The sequence below is a fragment of the Vespa crabro genome, chromosome 2 (genome assembly GCF_910589235.1).
Source record: "Vespa crabro chromosome 2, iyVesCrab1.2, whole genome shotgun sequence".
Classification (NCBI taxonomy): Eukaryota; Metazoa; Arthropoda; class Insecta; order Hymenoptera; family Vespidae; genus Vespa; species Vespa crabro.
In genome coordinates, this window is record NC_060956.1 from 11,492,859 (window position 1) to 11,514,164 (window position 21,306).

A 21,306-nucleotide genomic window follows, 5' to 3' on the forward strand; every position below is an offset into this window, starting at 1 on the left:
TTGATGATAAACTCGTATTTACACATAGTCACAAACTTATATTTAAGTTTCATTATGTATTGTGCGTCGATAGAATATAAAATCATTGAAATTGATTGAGATTTCAAATTTCGTATTTCGACGATACGTCTTTATGAGCCAATAATCGTGTATGACTTATGAAACAAGGTTAAAACGTCGATTCCAAGATAAATTAGATGTTTGATCTTCAGAAGTCAAATGTCCGAATCGATTGGAAACATTTTTAATCTGTGGTACGAGTAATTTCAAAGTTTTCAAGATTTTATGTCCGTAATTAACGAAATTTGCATGTGTCGATCTCAATTTCGACAATTTACATGTAAATACTCGTATTTACACATAGTGACAAACTTATATTTTTGTTTCATTATGTATTGTGAGTCGATAGAATATTAAAGCATTGAAATTGATTGAGATTTCATATTTCGTTTTTCGACGATACGTCTTTATGAGCTAATAATCGTATATGACTTATGAAACAAGGTTAAAACGTCGAATCCAAGATTAAATAGATGTTTGATCTTCAGAAGTCAAATGTCCGAATCGATTGGAAACATTTTTAATCTGTGGTACGAGTAATTTCAATGTTTTCACGATTTTATCTCCGCAATTAACGAAATTCGCATGTGTCGCTCTCATTTTTCGACAATATTCATGATAAACTCGTATTTACACATAGTCACAAACTTATATTTAAGTTTCATTATGTATTTTGTGTCGATAGAATATAAAAGCATTGAAATTGATTGAGATTTCAAATTTCGTTTTTCGACGATACGTCTTTATGAGCTAATAATCGTATATGACTTATGAAACAAGGTTAGAACGTCGAATCCAAGATTAAATAGATGTTTGATCTTCAGAAAAACAATGTCCGAATCGATAGGTAACATTTTTCAAACTTTGGTACGAGTAATTTCAATGTTTTCACGATTTTATCTCCGCAATTAACGAAATTCGCATGGGTCGCTCCCATTTTTCGACAATATTCATGATAAACTCGCATTTACACATAGTCACAAACTTATATTTAAGTTTCATTATGTATTGTGCGTCGATAGAATATAAAAGCATTGAAATTGATTGAGATTTCAAATTTCGTTTTTCGACGATACGTCTTTATGAGCTAATATTCGTGTATGACTTATGAAACAAGGTTAAAACGTCGAATCCAAGATTAAATAGATGTTTGATCTTCAGAAACACAAATACCGAATCGATTGGAAACATTTTTAATCTGTGGTACGAGTAATTTCAAAGTTTTCAAGATTTTATGTCCGTAATTAACGAAATTTGCATGTGTCGATCTCAATTTCGACAATTTACATGTAAATACTCGTATTTACACATAGTGACAAACTTATATTTTTGTTTCATTATGTATTGTGAGTCGATAGAATATTAAAGCATTGAAATTGATTGAGATTTCATATTTCGTTTTTCGACGATACGTCTTTATGAGCTAATAATCGTATATCACTTATGAAACAAGGTTAAAACGTCGAATCCAAGATTAAATAGATGTTTGATCTTCAGAAAAACAATGTCCGAATCGATAGGTAACATTTTTCAAACTTTGGTACGAGTAATTTCAATGTTTTCACGATTTTATATCCGCAATTAACGAAATTCGCATGGGTCGCTCTCATTTTTCGACAATATTGATGATAAACTCGTATTTACACATAGTCACAAACTTATATTTAAGTTTCATTATGTATTGTGCGTCGATAGAATATAAAATCATTGAAATTGATTGAGATTTCAAATTTCGTATTTCGACGATACGTCTTTATGAGCTAATATTCGTGTATGACTTATGAAACAAGGTTAAAACGTCGAATCCAAGATTAAATAGATGTTTGATCTTCAGAAACACAAATACCGAATCGATTGGAACCATTTTTAATCTGTGGTACGAGTAATTTCAAAGTTTTCAAGATTTTATGTCCGTAATTAACGAAATTTGCATGTGTCGATCTCAATTTCGACAATTTACATGTAAATACTCGTATTTACACATAGTGACAAACTTATATTTTTGTTTCATTATGTATTGTGAGTCGATAGAATATTAAAGCATTGAAATTGATTGAGATTTCATATTTCGTTTTTCGACGATACGTCTTTATGAGCTAATAATCGTATATCACTTATGAAACAAGGTTAAAACGTCGAATCCAAGATTAAATAGATGTTTGATCTTCAGAAAAACAATGTCCGAATCGATAGGTAACATTTTTCAAACTTTGGTACGAGTAATTTCAATGTTTTCACGATTTTATATCCGCAATTAACGAAATTCGCATGGGTCGCTCTCATTTTTCGACAATATTGATGATAAACTCGTATTTACACATAGTCACAAACTTATATTTAAGTTTCATTATGTATTGTGCGTCGATAGAATATAAAATCATTGAAATTGATTGAGATTTCAAATTTCGTATTTCGACGATACGTCTTTATGAGCCAATAATCGTGTATGACTTATGAAACAAGGTTAAAACGTCGAATCCAAGATTAAATAGATGTTTGATCTTCAGAAGTCAAATGTCCGAATCGATTGGAAACATTTTTAATCTGTGGTACGAGTAATTTCAAAGTTTTCAAGATTTTATGTCCGTAATTAACGAAATTTGCATGTGTCGATCTCAATTTCGACAATTTACATGTAAATACTCGTATTTACACATAGTGACAAACTTATATTTTTGTTTCATTATGTATTGTGAGTCGATAGAATATTAAAGCATTGAAATTGATTGAGATTTCATATTTCGTTTTTCGACGATACGTCTTTATGAGCTAATAATCGTATATGACTTATGAAACAAGGTTAAAACGTCGAATCCAAGATTAAATAGATGTTTGATCTTCAGAAGTCAAATGTCCGAATCGATTGGAAACATTTTTAATCTGTGGTACGAGTAATTTCAATGTTTTCACGATTTTATCTCCGCAATTAACGAAATTCGCATGGGTCGCTCTCATTTTTCGACAATATTCATGATAAACTCGTATTTACACATAGTCACAAACTTATATTTAAGTTTCATTATGTATTTTGTGTCGATAGAATATAAAAGCATTGAAATTGATTGAGATTTCAAATTTCGTTTTTCGACGATACGTCTTTATGAGCTAATAATCGTATATGACTTATGAAACAAGGTTAGAACGTCGAATCCAAGATTAAATAGATGTTTGATCTTCAGAAAAACAATGTCCGAATCGATAGGTAACATTTTTCAAACTTTGGTACGAGTAATTTCAATGTTTTCACGATTTTATCTCCGCAATTAACGAAATTCGCATGGGTCGCTCCCATTTTTCGACAATATTCATGATAAACTCGCATTTACACATAGTCACAAACTTATATTTAAGTTTCATTATGTATTGTGCGTCGATAGAATATAAAAGCATTGAAATTGATTGAGATTTCAAATTTCGTTTTTCGACGATACGTCTTTATGAGCTAATATTCGTGTATGACTTATGAAACAAGGTTAAAACGTCGAATCCAAGATTAAATAGATGTTTGATCTTCAGAAACACAAATACCGAATCGATTGGAAACATTTTTAATCTGTGGTACGAGTAATTTCAAAGTTTTCAAGATTTTATGTCCGTAATTAACGAAATTTGCATGTGTCGATCTCAATTTCGACAATTTACATGTAAATACTCGTATTTACACATAGTGACAAACTTATATTTTTGTTTCATTATGTATTGTGAGTCGATAGAATATTAAAGCATTGAAATTGATTGAGATTTCATATTTCGTTTTTCGACGATACGTCTTTATGAGCTAATAATCGTATATGACTTATGAAACAAGGTTAAAACGTCGAATCCAAGATTAAATAGATGTTTGATCTTCAGAAAAACAATGTCCGAATCGATAGGTAACATTTTTCAAACTTTGGTACGAGTAATTTCAATGTTTTCACGATTTTATATCCGCAATTAACGAAATTCGCATGGGTCGCTCTCATTTTTCGACAATATTGATGATAAACTCGTATTTACACATAGTCACAAACTTATATTTAAGTTTCATTATGTATTGTGCGTCGATAGAATATAAAATCATTGAAATTGATTGAGATTTCAAATTTCGTATTTCGACGATACGTCTTTATGAGCCAATAATCGTGTATGACTTATGAAACAAGGTTAAAACGTCGAATCCAAGATTAAATAGATGTTTGATCTTCAGAAGTCAAATGTCCGAATCGATTGGAAACATTTTTAATCTGTGGTACGAGTAATTTCAAAGTTTTCAAGATTTTATGTCCGTAATTAACGAAATTTGCATGTGTCGATCTCAATTTCGACAATTTACATGTAAATACTCGTATTTACACATAGTGACAAACTTATATTTTTGTTTCATTATGTATTGTGAGTCGATAGAATATTAAAGCATTGAAATTGATTGAGATTTCATATTTCGTTTTTCGACGATACGTCTTTATGAGCTAATAATCGTATATGACTTATGAAACAAGGTTAAAACGTCGAATCCAAGATTAAATAGATGTTTGATCTTCAGAAAAACAATGTCCGAATCGATAGGTAACATTTTTCAAACTTTGGTACGAGTAATTTCAATGTTTTCACGATTTTATCTCCGCAATTAACGAAATTCGCATGGGTCGCTCCCATTTTTCGACAATATTCATGATAAACTCGTATTTACACATAGTCACAAACTTATATTTGTGTTTCATTATGTATTGTGCGTCGATAGAATATAAAAGCATTGAAATTGATTGAGATTTCAAATTTCGTTTTTCGACGATACGTCTTTATGAGCTAATAATCGTGTATGACTTATGAAACAAGGTTAAAACGTCGATTCCAAGATTAAATAGATGTTTGATCTTCAGAAAAACAATTACCGAATCGATTGGAAACATTTTTAATCTGTGGTACGAGTAATTTCAAAGTTTTCAAGATTTTATGTCCGTAATTAACGAAATTTCCATGTGTCGATCTCAATTTCGACAATTTACATGTAAATACTCGTATTTACACATAGTGACAAACTTATATTTTTGTTTCATTATGTATTGTGAGTCGATAGAATATTAAAGCATTGAAATTGATTGAGATTTCATATTTCGTTTTTCGACGATACGTCTTTATGAGCTAATAATCGTGTATGACTTATGAAACAAGGTTAAAACGTCGATTCCAAGATAAATTAGATGTTTGATCTTCAGAAATCCAATGTCCGAATCGATTGGAAACATTTTTAATCTGTGGTACGAGTAATTTCAAAGTTTTCAAGATTTTATGTCCGTAATTAACGAAATTTGCATGTGTCGATCTCAATTTCGACAATTTACATGTAAATACTCGTATTTACACATAGTAACAAACTTATATTTTTGTTTCATTATGTATTGTGAGTCGATAGAATATTAAAGCATTGAAATTGATTGAGATTTTATATTTCGTTTTTCGACGATACATCTTTATGAGCTAATAATCGTATATGACTTATGAAACAAGGTTAAAACGTCGAATCCAAGATTAAATAGATGTTTGATCTTCATAAAAACAATGTCCGAATCGATAGGTAACATTTTTCAAACTTTGGTACGAGTAATTTCAATGTTTTCACGATTTTATCTCCGCAATTAACGAAATTCGCATGGGTCGCTCTCATTTTTCGACAATATTCATGATAAACTCGTATTTACACATAGTCACAAACTTATATTTAAGTTTCATTATGTATTTTGTGTCGATAGAATATAAAAGCATTGAAATTGATTGAGATTTCAAATTTCGTTTTTCGACGATACGTCTTTATGAGCTAATAATCGTGTATGACTTATGAAACAAGGTTAAAACGTCGAATCCAAGATTAAATAGATGTTTGATCTTCGGAAACACAATTACCGAATCGATTGGAAACATTTTTAATCTGTGGTACGAGTAATTTCAAAGTTTTCAAGATTTTATGTCCGTAATTAACGAAATTTGCATGTGTCGATCTCAATTTCAACAATTTACATGTAAATACTCGTATTTACACATAGTAACAAACTTATATTTTTGTTTCATTATGTATTGTGTGTCGATAGAATATTAAAGCATTGAAATTGATTGAGATTTCATATTTCGTTTTTCGACGATACATCTTTATGAGCTAATAATCGTATATCACTTATGAAACAAGGTTAAAACGTCGAATCCAAGATTAAATAGATGTTTGATCTTCAGAAGTCAAATGTCCGAATCGATTGGAAACATTTTTAATCTGTGGTACGAGTAATTTCAATGTTTTCACGATTTTATCTCCGCAATTAACGAAATTCGCATGGGTCGCTCTCATTTTTCGACAATATTCATGATAAACTCGTATTTACACATAGTCACAAACTTATATTTAAGTTTCATTATGTATTTTGTGTCGATAGAATATAAAAGCATTGAAATTGATTGAGATTTCAAATTTCGTTTTTCGACGATACGTCTTTATGAGCTAATAATCGTATATGACTTATGAAACAAGGTTAGAACGTCGAATCCAAGATTAAATAGATGTTTGATCTTCAGAAAAACAATGTCCGAATCGATAGGTAACATTTTTCAAACTTTGGTACGAGTAATTTCAATGTTTTCACGATTTTATCTCCGCAATTAACGAAATTCGCATGGGTCGCTCCCATTTTTCGACAATATTCATGATAAACTCGCATTTACACATAGTCACAAACTTATATTTAAGTTTCATTATGTATTGTGCGTCGATAGAATATAAAAGCATTGAAATTGATTGAGATTTCAAATTTCGTTTTTCGACGATACGTCTTTATGAGCTAATATTCGTGTATGACTTATGAAACAAGGTTAAAACGTCGAATCCAAGATTAAATAGATGTTTGATCTTCAGAAACACAAATACCGAATCGATTGGAAACATTTTTAATCTGTGGTACGAGTAATTTCAAAGTTTTCAAGATTTTATGTCCGTAATTAACGAAATTTGCATGTGTCGATCTCAATTTCGACAATTTACATGTAAATACTCGTATTTACACATAGTGACAAACTTATATTTTTGTTTCATTATGTATTGTGAGTCGATAGAATATTAAAGCATTGAAATTGATTGAGATTTCATATTTCGTTTTTCGACGATACGTCTTTATGAGCTAATAATCGTATATCACTTATGAAACAAGGTTAAAACGTCGAATCCAAGATTAAATAGATGTTTGATCTTCAGAAAAACAATGTCCGAATCGATAGGTAACATTTTTCAAACTTTGGTACGAGTAATTTCAATGTTTTCACGATTTTATATCCGCAATTAACGAAATTCGCATGGGTCGCTCTCATTTTTCGACAATATTGATGATAAACTCGTATTTACACATAGTCACAAACTTATATTTAAGTTTCATTATGTATTGTGCGTCGATAGAATATAAAATCATTGAAATTGATTGAGATTTCAAATTTCGTATTTCGACGATACGTCTTTATGAGCCAATAATCGTGTATGACTTATGAAACAAGGTTAAAACGTCGAATCCAAGATTAAATAGATGTTTGATCTTCAGAAGTCAAATGTCCGAATCGATTGGAAACATTTTTAATCTGTGGTACGAGTAATTTCAAAGTTTTCAAGATTTTATGTCCGTAATTAACGAAATTTGCATGTGTCGATCTCAATTTCGACAATTTACATGTAAATACTCGTATTTACACATAGTGACAAACTTATATTTTTGTTTCATTATGTATTGTGAGTCGATAGAATATTAAAGCATTGAAATTGATTGAGATTTCATATTTCGTTTTTCGACGATACGTCTTTATGAGCTAATAATCGTATATGACTTATGAAACAAGGTTAAAACGTCGAATCCAAGATTAAATAGATGTTTGATCTTCAGAAAAACAATGTCCGAATCGATAGGTAACATTTTTCAAACTTTGGTACGAGTAATTTCAATGTTTTCACGATTTTATCTCCGCAATTAACGAAATTCGCATGGGTCGCTCCCATTTTTCGACAATATTCATGATAAACTCGTATTTACACATAGTCACAAACTTATATTTAAGTTTCATTATGTATTGTGCGTCGATAGAATATAAAAGCATTGAAATTGATTGAGATTTCAAATTTCGTTTTTCGACGATACGTCTTTATGAGCTAATAATCGTGTATGACTTATGAAACAAGGTTAAAACGTCGAATCCAAGATTAAATAGATGTTTGATCTTCAGAAACACAATTACCGAATCGATTGGAAACATTTTTAATCTGTGGTACGAGTAATTTCAAAGTTTTCAAGATTTTATGTCCGTAATTAACGAAATTTCCATGTGTCGATCTCAATTTCGACAATTTACATGTAAATACTCGTATTTACACATAGTAACAAACTTATATTTTTGTTTCATTATGTATTGTGAGTCGATAGAATATTAAAGCATTGAAATTGATTGAGATTTCATATTTCGTTTTTCGACGATACGTCTTTATGAGCTAATAATCGTGTATGACTTATGAAACAAGGTTAAAACGTCGAATCCAAGATTAAATAGATGTTTGATCTTCAGAAGTCAAATGTCCGAATCGATTGGAAACATTTTTAATCTGTGGTACGAGTAATTTCAAAGTTTTCAAGATTTTATGTCCGTAATTAACGAAATTTGCATGTGTCGATCTCAATTTCGACAATTTACATGTAAATACTCGTATTTACACATAGTAACAAACTTATATTTTTGTTTCATTATGTATTGTGAGTCGATAGAATATTAAAGCATTGAAATTGATTGAGATTTTATATTTCGTTTTTCGACGATACATCTTTATGAGCTAATAATCGTATATGACTTATGAAACAAGGTTAAAACGTCGAATCCAAGATTAAATAGATGTTTGATCTTCATAAAAACAATGTCCGAATCGATAGGTAACATTTTTCAAACTTTGGTACGAGTAATTTCAATGTTTTCACGATTTTATCTCCGCAATTAACGAAATTCGCATGGGTCGCTCTCATTTTTCGACAATATTCATGATAAACTCGTATTTACACATAGTCACAAACTTATATTTAAGTTTCATTATGTATTTTGTGTCGATAGAATATAAAAGCATTGAAATTGATTGAGATTTCAAATTTCGTTTTTCGACGATACGTCTTTATGAGCTAATAATCGTGTATGACTTATGAAACAAGGTTAAAACGTCGAATCCAAGATTAAATAGATGTTTGATCTTCGGAAACACAATTACCGAATCGATTGGAAACATTTTTAATCTGTGGTACGAGTAATTTCAAAGTTTTCAAGATTTTATGTCCGTAATTAACGAAATTTGCATGTGTCGATCTCAATTTCGACAATTTACATGTAAATACTCGTATTTACACATAGTGACAAACTTATATTTTTGTTTCATTATGTATTGTGAGTCGATAGAATATTAAAGCATTGAAATTGATTGAGATTTCATATTTCGTTTTTCGACGATACGTCTTTATGAGCTAATAATCGTATATCACTTATGAAACAAGGTTAAAACGTCGAATCCAAGATTAAATAGATGTTTGATCTTCAGAAAAACAATGTCCGAATCGATAGGTAACATTTTTCAAACTTTGGTACGAGTAATTTCAATGTTTTCACGATTTTATATCCGCAATTAACGAAATTCGCATGGGTCGCTCTCATTTTTCGACAATATTGATGATAAACTCGTATTTACACATAGTCACAAACTTATATTTAAGTTTCATTATGTATTGTGCGTCGATAGAATATAAAATCATTGAAATTGATTGAGATTTCAAATTTCGTATTTCGACGATACGTCTTTATGAGCCAATAATCGTGTATGACTTATGAAACAAGGTTAAAACGTCGAATCCAAGATTAAATAGATGTTTGATCTTCAGAAGTCAAATGTCCGAATCGATTGGAAACATTTTTAATCTGTGGTACGAGTAATTTCAAAGTTTTCAAGATTTTATGTCCGTAATTAACGAAATTTGCATGTGTCGATCTCAATTTCGACAATTTACATGTAAATACTCGTATTTACACATAGTGACAAACTTATATTTTTGTTTCATTATGTATTGTGAGTCGATAGAATATTAAAGCATTGAAATTGATTGAGATTTCATATTTCGTTTTTCGACGATACGTCTTTATGAGCTAATAATCGTATATGACTTATGAAACAAGGTTAAAACGTCGAATCCAAGATTAAATAGATGTTTGATCTTCAGAAGTCAAATGTCCGAATCGATTGGAAACATTTTTAATCTGTGGTACGAGTAATTTCAATGTTTTCACGATTTTATCTCCGCAATTAACGAAATTCGCATGGGTCGCTCTCATTTTTCGACAATATTGATGATAAACTCGTATTTACACATAGTCACAAACTTATATTTAAGTTTCATTATGTATTGTGCGTCGATAGAATATAAAATCATTGAAATTGATTGAGATTTCAAATTTCGTATTTCGACGATACGTCTTTATGAGCCAATAATCGTGTATGACTTATGAAACAAGGTTAAAACGTCGAATCCAAGATTAAATAGATGTTTGATCTTCAGAAGTCAAATGTCCGAATCGATTGGAAACATTTTTAATCTGTGGTACGAGTAATTTCAAAGTTTTCAAGATTTTATGTCCGTAATTAACGAAATTTGCATGTGTCGATCTCAATTTCGACAATTTACATGTAAATACTCGTATTTACACATAGTGACAAACTTATATTTTTGTTTCATTATGTATTGTGAGTCGATAGAATATTAAAGCATTGAAATTGATTGAGATTTCATATTTCGTTTTTCGACGATACGTCTTTATGAGCTAATAATCGTATATGACTTATGAAACAAGGTTAAAACGTCGAATCCAAGATTAAATAGATGTTTGATCTTCAGAAGTCAAATGTCCGAATCGATTGGAAACATTTTTAATCTGTGGTACGAGTAATTTCAATGTTTTCACGATTTTATCTCCGCAATTAACGAAATTCGCATGGGTCGCTCTCATTTTTCGACAATATTCATGATAAACTCGTATTTACACATAGTCACAAACTTATATTTAAGTTTCATTATGTATTTTGTGTCGATAGAATATAAAAGCATTGAAATTGATTGAGATTTCAAATTTCGTTTTTCGACGATACGTCTTTATGAGCTAATAATCGTATATGACTTATGAAACAAGGTTAGAACGTCGAATCCAAGATTAAATAGATGTTTGATCTTCAGAAAAACAATGTCCGAATCGATAGGTAACATTTTTCAAACTTTGGTACGAGTAATTTCAATGTTTTCACGATTTTATCTCCGCAATTAACGAAATTCGCATGGGTCGCTCCCATTTTTCGACAATATTCATGATAAACTCGCATTTACACATAGTCACAAACTTATATTTAAGTTTCATTATGTATTGTGCGTCGATAGAATATAAAAGCATTGAAATTGATTGAGATTTCAAATTTCGTTTTTCGACGATACGTCTTTATGAGCTAATAATCGTGTATGACTTATGAAACAAGGTTAAAACGTCGAATCCAAGATTAAATAGATGTTTGATCTTCAGAAACACAATTACCGAATCGATTGGAAACATTTTTAATCTGTGGTACGAGTAATTTCAAAGTTTTCAAGATTTTATGTCCGTAATTAACGAAATTTCCATGTGTCGATCTCAATTTCGACAATTTACATGTAAATACTCGTATTTACACATAGTAACAAACTTATATTTTTGTTTCATTATGTATTGTGAGTCGATAGAATATTAAAGCATTGAAATTGATTGAGATTTCATATTTCGTTTTTCGACGATACGTCTTTATGAGCTAATAATCGTGTATGACTTATGAAACAAGGTTAAAACGTCGAATCCAAGATTAAATAGATGTTTGATCTTCAGAAGTCAAATGTCCGAATCGATTGGAAACATTTTTAATCTGTGGTACGAGTAATTTCAAAGTTTTCAAGATTTTATGTCCGTAATTAACGAAATTTGCATGTGTCGATCTCAATTTCGACAATTTACATGTAAATACTCGTATTTACACATAGTAACAAACTTATATTTTTGTTTCATTATGTATTGTGAGTCGATAGAATATTAAAGCATTGAAATTGATTGAGATTTTATATTTCGTTTTTCGACGATACATCTTTATGAGCTAATAATCGTATATGACTTATGAAACAAGGTTAAAACGTCGAATCCAAGATTAAATAGATGTTTGATCTTCATAAAAACAATGTCCGAATCGATAGGTAACATTTTTCAAACTTTGGTACGAGTAATTTCAATGTTTTCACGATTTTATCTCCGCAATTAACGAAATACGCATGGGTCGCTCTCATTTTTCGACAATATTCATGATAAACTCGTATTTACACATAGTCACAAACTTATATTTAAGTTTCATTATGTATTTTGTGTCGATAGAATATAAAAGCATTGAAATTGATTGAGATTTCAAATTTCGTTTTTCGACGATACGTCTTTATGAGCTAATAATCGTGTATGACTTATGAAACAAGGTTAAAACGTCGAATCCAAGATTAAATAGATGTTTGATCTTCGGAAACACAATTACCGAATCGATTGGAAACATTTTTAATCTGTGGTACGAGTAATTTCAAAGTTTTCAAGATTTTATGTCCGTAATTAACGAAATTTGCATGTGTCGATCTCAATTTCAACAATTTACATGTAAATACTCGTATTTACACATAGTAACAAACTTATATTTTTGTTTCATTATGTATTGTGTGTCGATAGAATATTAAAGCATTGAAATTGATTGAGATTTCATATTTCGTTTTTCGACGATACATCTTTATGAGCTAATAATCGTATATCACTTATGAAACAAGGTTAAAACGTCGAATCCAAGATTAAATAGATGTTTGATCTTCAGAAAAACAATGTCCGAATCGATAGGTAACATTTTTCAAACTTTGGTACGAGTAATTTCAATGTTTTCACGATATTATCTCCGCAATTAACGAAATTCGCATGTGTCGCTCTCTTTTTTCGACAATATTCATGATAAACTCGTATTTACACATAGTCACAAACTTATATTTATGTTTCATTATGTATTGTGCGTCGATAGAATATAAAAGCATTGAAATTGATTGAGATTTCAAATTTCGTTTTTCGACGATACGTCTTTATGAGCTAATAATCGTGTATGACTTATGAAACAAGGTTAAAACGTCGAATCCAAGATTAAATAGATGTTTGATCTTCAGAAACACAAATACCGAATCGATTGGAAACATTTTTAATCTGTGGTACGAGTAATTTCAAAGTTTTCAAGATTTTATGTCCGTAATTAACGAAATTTGCATGTGTCGATCTCAATTTCGACAATTTACATGTAAATACTCGTATTTACACATAGTAACAAACTTATATTTTTGTTTCATTATGTATTGTGAGTCGATAGAATATTAAAGCATTGAAATTGATTGAGATTTCATATTTCGTTTTTCGACGATACGTCTTTATGAGCTAATAATCGTGTATGACTTATGAAACAAGGTTAAAACGTCGAATCCAAGATTAAATAGATGTTTGATCTTCAGAAATCCAATGTCCGAATCGATTGGAAACATTTTTAATCTGTGGTACGAGTAATTTCAAAGTTTTCAAGATTTTATGTCCGTAATTAACGAAATTTGCATGTGTCGATCTCAATTTCGACAATTTACATGTAAATACTCGTATTTACACATAGTAACAAACTTATATTTTTGTTTCATTATGTATTGTGCGTCGATAGAATATTAAAGCATTGAAATTGATTGAGATTTTATATTTCGTTTTTCGACGATACATCTTTATGAGCTAATAATCGTATATGACTTATGAAACAAGGTTAAAACGTCGAATCCAAGATTAAATAGATGTTTGATCTTCATAAAAACAATGTCCGAATCGATAGGTAACATTTTTCAAACTTTGGTACGAGTAATTTCAATGTTTTCACGATTTTATCTCCGCAATTAACGAAATACGCATGGGTCGCTCTCATTTTTCGACAATATTCATGATAAACTCGTATTTACACATAGTCACAAACTTATATTTAAGTTTCATTATGTATTTTGTGTCGATAGAATATAAAAGCATTGAAATTGATTGAGATTTCAAATTTCGTTTTTCGACGATACGTCTTTATGAGCTAATAATCGTGTATGACTTATGAAACAAGGTTAAAACGTCGAATCCAAGATTAAATAGATGTTTGATCTTCGGAAACACAATTACCGAATCGATTGGAAACATTTTTAATCTGTGGTACGAGTAATTTCAAAGTTTTCAAGATTTTATGTCCGTAATTAACGAAATTTGCATGTGTCGATCTCAATTTCAACAATTTACATGTAAATACTCGTATTTACACATAGTAACAAACTTATATTTTTGTTTCATTATGTATTGTGTGTCGATAGAATATTAAAGCATTGAAATTGATTGAGATTTCATATTTCGTTTTTCGACGATACATCTTTATGAGCTAATAATCGTATATCACTTATGAAACAAGGTTAAAACGTCGAATCCAAGATTAAATAGATGTTTGATCTTCAGAAAAACAATGTCCGAATCGATAGGTAACATTTTTCAAACTTTGGTACGAGTAATTTCAATGTTTTCACGATTTTATCTCCGCAATTAACGAAATTCGCATGGGTCGCTCCCATTTTTCGACAATATTCATGATAAACTCGTATTTACACATAGTCACAAACTTATATTTAAGTTTCATTATGTATTGTGCGTCGATAGAATATAAAAGCATTGAAATTGATTGAGATTTCAAATTTCGTTTTTCGACGATACGTCTTTATGAGCTAATAATCGTGTATGACTTATGAAACAAGGTTAAAACGTCGAATCCAAGATTAAATAGATGTTTGATCTTCAGAAACACAAATACCGAATCGATTGGAAACATTTTTAATCTGTGGTACGAGTAATTTCAAAGTTTTCAAGATTTTATGTCCGTAATTAACGAAATTTGCATGTGTCGATCTCAATTTCGACAATTTACATGTAAATACTCGTATTTACACATAGTGACAAACTTATATTTTTGTTTCATTATGAATTGTGAGTCGATAGAATATTAAAGCATTGAAATTGATTGAGATTTCATATTTCGTTTTTCGACGATACGTCTTTATGAGCTAATAATCGTATATCACTTATGAAACAAGGTTAAAACGTCGAATCCAAGATTAAATAGATGTTTGATCTTCAGAAAAACAATGTCCGAATCGATAGGTAACATTTTTCAAACTTTGGTACGAGTAATTTCAATGTTTTCACGATTTTATATCCGCAATTAACGAAATTCGCATGGGTCGCTCTCATTTTTTCGACAATATTGATGATAAACTCGTATTTACACATAGTCACAAACTTATATTTAAGTTTCATTATGTATTGTGCGTCGATAGAATATAAAATCATTGAAATTGATTGAGATTTCAAATTTCGTATTTCGACGATACGTCTTTATGAGCTAATAATCGTGTATGACTTATGAAACAAGGTTAAAACGTCGAATCCAAGATTAAATAGATGTTTGATCTTCAGAAGTCAAATGTCCGAATCGATTGGAAACATTTTTAATCTGTGGTACGAGTAATTTCAAAGTTTTCAAGATTTTATGTCCGTAATTAACGAAATTTGCATGTGTCGATCTCAATTTCGACAATTTACATGTAAATACTCGTATTTACACATAGTGACAAACTTATATTTTTGTTTCATTATGTATTGTGAGTCGATAGAATATTAAAGCATTGAAATTGATTGAGATTTCATATTTCGTTTTTCGACGATACGTCTTTATGAGCTAATAATCGTATATCACTTATGAAACAAGGTTAAAACGTCGAATCCAAGATTAAATAGATGTTTGATCTTCAGAAAAACAATGTCCGAATCGATAGGTAACATTTTTCAAACTTTGGTACGAGTAATTTCAATGTTTTCACGATTTTATATCCGCAATTAACGAAATTCGCATGGGGTCGCTCTCATTTTTCGACAATATTGATGATAAACTCGTATTTACACATAGTCACAAACTTATATTTAAGTTTCATTATGTATTGTGCGTCGATAGAATATAAAAGCATTGAAATTGATTGAGATTTCAAATTTCGTATTTCGACGATACGTCTTTATGAGCTAATAATCGTGTATGACTTATGAAACAAGGTTAAAAACGTCGAATCCAAGATTAAATAGATGTTTGATCTTCAGAAGTCAAATGTCCGAATCGATTGGAAACATTTTTAATCTGTGGTACGAGTAATTTCAAAGTTTTCAAGATTTTATGTCCGTAATTAACGAAATTTGCATGTGTCGATCTCAATTTCGACAATTTACATGTAAATACTCGTATTTACACATAGTAACAAACTTATATTTTTGTTTCATTATGTATTGTGAGTCGATAGAATATTAAAGCATTGAAATTGATTGAGATTTCATATTTCGTTTTTCGACGATACATCTTTTTGAGCTAATAATCGTATATGACTTATGAAACAAGTTAAAACGTCGAATCCAAGATTAAATAGATGTTTGATCTTCATAAAAACAATGTCCGAATCGATAGGTAACATTTTTTCAAACTTTGGTACGAGTAATTTCAATGTTTTCACGATTTTAACTCCGCAATTAACGAAAATTCGCATGGGTCGCTCTCATTTTTCGACAATATTCATGATAAACTCGTATTTACACATAGTCACAAACTTATATTTAAGTTTCATTATGTATTGTGTGTCGATAGAATATAAAAGCATTGAAATTGATTGAGATTTCAAATTTCGTTTTTCGACGATGCGTCTTTATGAGCTAATAATCGTATATGACTTATGAAACAAGGTTAGAACGTCGAATCCAAGATTAAATAGATGTTTGATCTTCAGAAAAACAATGTCCGAATCGATAGGTAACATTTTTCAAACTTTGGTACGAGTAATTTCAATGTTTTCACGATTTTATCTCCGCAATTAACGAAATTCGCATGGGTCGCTCCCATTTTTTCGACAATATTCATGATAAACTCGTATTTACACATAGTCACAAACTTATATTTAAGTTTCATTATGTATTGTGCGTCGATAGAATATAAAAGCATTGAAATTGATTGAGATTTCAAATTTCGTTTTTCGACGATACGTCTTTATGAGCTAATAATCGTGTATGACTTATGAAACAAGGTTAAAACGTCGAATCCAAGATTAAATAGATGTTTGATCTTCAGAAACACAATTACCGAATCGATTGGAAACATTTTTAATCTGTGGTACGAGTAATTTCAAAGTTTTCAAGATTTTATGTCCGTAATTAACGAAATTTGCATGTGTCGATCTCAATTTCAACAATTTACATGTAAATACTCGTATTTACACATAGTAACAAACTTATATTTTTGTTTCATTATGTTTGTGTGTCGATAGAATATTAAAGCATTGAAATTGATTGAGATTTCATATTTCGTTTTTCGACGATACATCTTTATGAGCTAATAATCGTATATCACTTATGAAACAAGGTTAAAACGTCGAATCCAAGATTAAATAGATGTTTGATCTTCAGAAAAACAATGTCCGAATCGATAGGTAACATTTTTCAAACTTTGGTACGAGTAATTTCAATGTTTTCACGATTTTATCTCCGCAATTAACGAAATTCGCATGGGTCGCTCCCATTTTTCGACAATATTCATGATAAACTCGTATTTACACATAGTCACAAACTTATATTTAAGTTTCATTATGTATTGTGCGTCGATAGAATATAAAAGCATTGAAATTGATTGAGATTTCAAATTTCGTTTTTCGACGATACGTCTTTATGAGCTAATAATCGTGTATGACTTATGAAACAAGGTTAAAACGTCGAATCCAAGATTAAATAGATGTTTGATCTTCAGAAACACAATTACCGAATCGATTGGAAACATTTTTAATCTGTGGTACGAGTAATTTCAAAGTTTTCAAGATTTTATGTCCGTAATTAACGAAATTTGCATGTGTCGATCTCAATTTCGACAATTTACATGTAAATACTCGTATTTACACATAGTGACAAACTTATATTTTTGTTTCATTATGTATTGTGAGTCGATAGAATATTAAAGCATTGAAATTGATTGAGATTTCATATTTCGTTTTTCGACGATACGTCTTTATGAGCTAATAATCGTATATCACTTATGAAACAAGGTTAAAACGTCGAATCCAAGATTAAATAGATGTTTGATCTTCAGAAAAACAATGTCCGAATCGATAGGTAACATTTTTCAAACTTTGGTACGAGTAATTTCAATGTTTTCACGATTTTATATCCGCAATTAACGAAATTCGCATGGGTCGCTCTCATTTTTCGACAATATTCATGATAAACTCGTATTTACACATAGTCACAAACTTATATTTATGTTTCATTATGTATTGTGCGTCGATAGAATATAAAAGCATTGAAATTGATTGAGATTTCAAATTTCGTATTTCGACGATACGTCTTTATGAGCTAATAATCGTGTATGACTTATGAAACAAGGTTAAAACGTCGAATCCAAGATAAATTAGATGTTTGATCTTCAGAAATCCAATGTCCGAATCGATTGGAAACATTTTTAATCTGTGGTACGAGTAATTTCAAAGTTTTCAAGATTTTATGTCCGTAATTAACGAAATTTGCATGTGTCGATCTCAATTTCGACAATTTACATGTAAATACTCGTATTTACACATAGTAACAAACTTATATTTTTGTTTCATTATGTATTGTGAGTCGATAGAATATTAAAGCATTGAAATTGATTGAGATTTCATATTTCGTTTTTCGACGATACATCTTTATGAGCTAATAATCGTATATCACTTATGAAACAAGGTTAAAACGTCGAATCCAAGATTAAATAGATGTTTGATCTTCAGAAGTCAAATGTCCGAATCGATTGGAAACATTTTTAATCTGTGGTACGAGTAATTTCAAAGTTTTCAAGATTTTATGTCCGTAATTAACGAAATTTGCATGTGTCGATCTCAATTTCGACAATTTACATGTAAATACTCGTATTTACACATAGTAACAAACTTATATTTTTGTTTCATTATGTATTGTGAGTCGATAGAATATTAAAGCATTGAAATTGATTGAGATTTCATATTTCGTTTTTCGACGATACGTCTTTATGAGCTAATAATCGTATATCACTTATGAAACAAGGTTAAAACGTCGAATCCAAGATTAAATAGATGTTTGATCTTCAGAAGTCAAATGTCCGAATCGATAGGAAACATTTTTAATCTGTGGTACGAGTAATTTCAAAGTTTTCAAGATTTTATGTCCGTAATTAACGAAATTTGCATGTGTCGATCTCAATTTCGACAATTTACATGTAAATACTCGTATTTACACATAGTGACAAACTTATATTTTTGTTTCATTATGTATTGTGAGTCGATAGAATATTAAAGCATTGAAATTGATTGAGATTTCATATTTCGTTTTTCGACGATACGTCTTTATGAGCTAATAATCGTATATCACTTATGAAACAAGGTTAAAACGTCGAATCCAAGATTAAATAGATGTTTGATCTTCAGAAAAACAATGTCCGAATCGATAGGTAACATTTTTCAAACTTTGGTACGAGTAATTTCAATGTTTTCACGATTTTATATCCGCAATTAACGAAATTCGCATGGGTCGCTCTCATTTTTCGACAATATTCATGATAAACTCGTATTTACACATAGTCACAAACTTATATTTAAGTTTCATTATGTATTGTGCGTCGATAGAATATAAAAGCATTGAAATTGATTGAGATTTCAAATTTCGTATTTCGACGATACGTCTTTATGAGCTAATAATCGTGTATGACTTATGAAACAAGGTTAAAACGTCGAATCCAAGATTAAATAGATGTTTGATCTTCAGAAGTCAAATGTCCGAATCGATTGGAAACATTTTTAATCTGTGGTACGAGTAATTTCAAAGTTTTCAAGATTTTATGTCCGTAATTAACGAAATTTGCATGTGTCGATCTCAATTTCGACAATTTACATGTAAATACTCGTATTTACACATAGTAACAAACTTATATTTTTGTTTCATTATGTATTGTGAGTCGATAGAATATTAAAGCATTGAAATTGATTGAGATTTCATATTTCGTTTTTCGACGATACATCTTTTTGAGCTAATAATCGTATATGACTTATGAAACAAGGTTAAAACGTCGAATCCAAGATTAAATAGATGTTTGATCTTCATAAAAACAATGTCCGAATCGATAGGTAACATTTTTCAAACTTTGGTACGAGTAATTTCAATATTTTCACGATTTTAACTCCGCAATTAACGAAATTCGCATGGGTCGCTCTCATTTTTCGACAATATTCATGATAAACTCGTATTTACACATAGTCACAAACTTATATTTAAGTTTCATTATGTATTGTGTGTCGATAGAATATAAAAGCATTGAAATTGATTGAGATTTCAAATTTCGTTTTTCGACGATACGTCTTTATGAGCTAATAATCGTATATGACTTATGAAACAAGGTTAGAACGTCGAATCCAAGATTAAATAGATGTTTGATCTTCAGAAAAACAATGTCCGAATCGATAGGTAACATTTTTCAAACTTTGGTACGAGTAATTTCAATGTTTTCACGATTTTATATCCGCAATTAACGAAATTCGCATGGGTCGCTCTCATTTTTCGACAATATTGATGATAAACTCGTATTTACACATAGTCACAAACTTATATTTAAGTTTCATTATGTATTGTGCGTCGATAGAATATAAAAGCATTGAAATTGATTGAGATTTCAAATTTCGTATTTCGACGATACGTCTTTATGAGCTAATAATCGTGTATGACTTATGAAACAAGGTTAAAACGTCGAATCCAAGATTAAATAGATGTTTGATCTTCAGAAGTCAAATGTCCGAATCGATTGGAAACATTTTTAATCTGTGGTACGAGTAATTTCAAAGTTTTCAAGATTTTATGTCCGTAATTAACGAAATTTGCATGTGTCGATCTCAATTTCGACAATTTACATGTAAATACTCGTATTTACACATAGTAACAAACTTATATTTTTGTTTCATTATGTATTGTGAGTCGATAGAATATTAAAGCATTGAAATTGATTGAGATTTCATA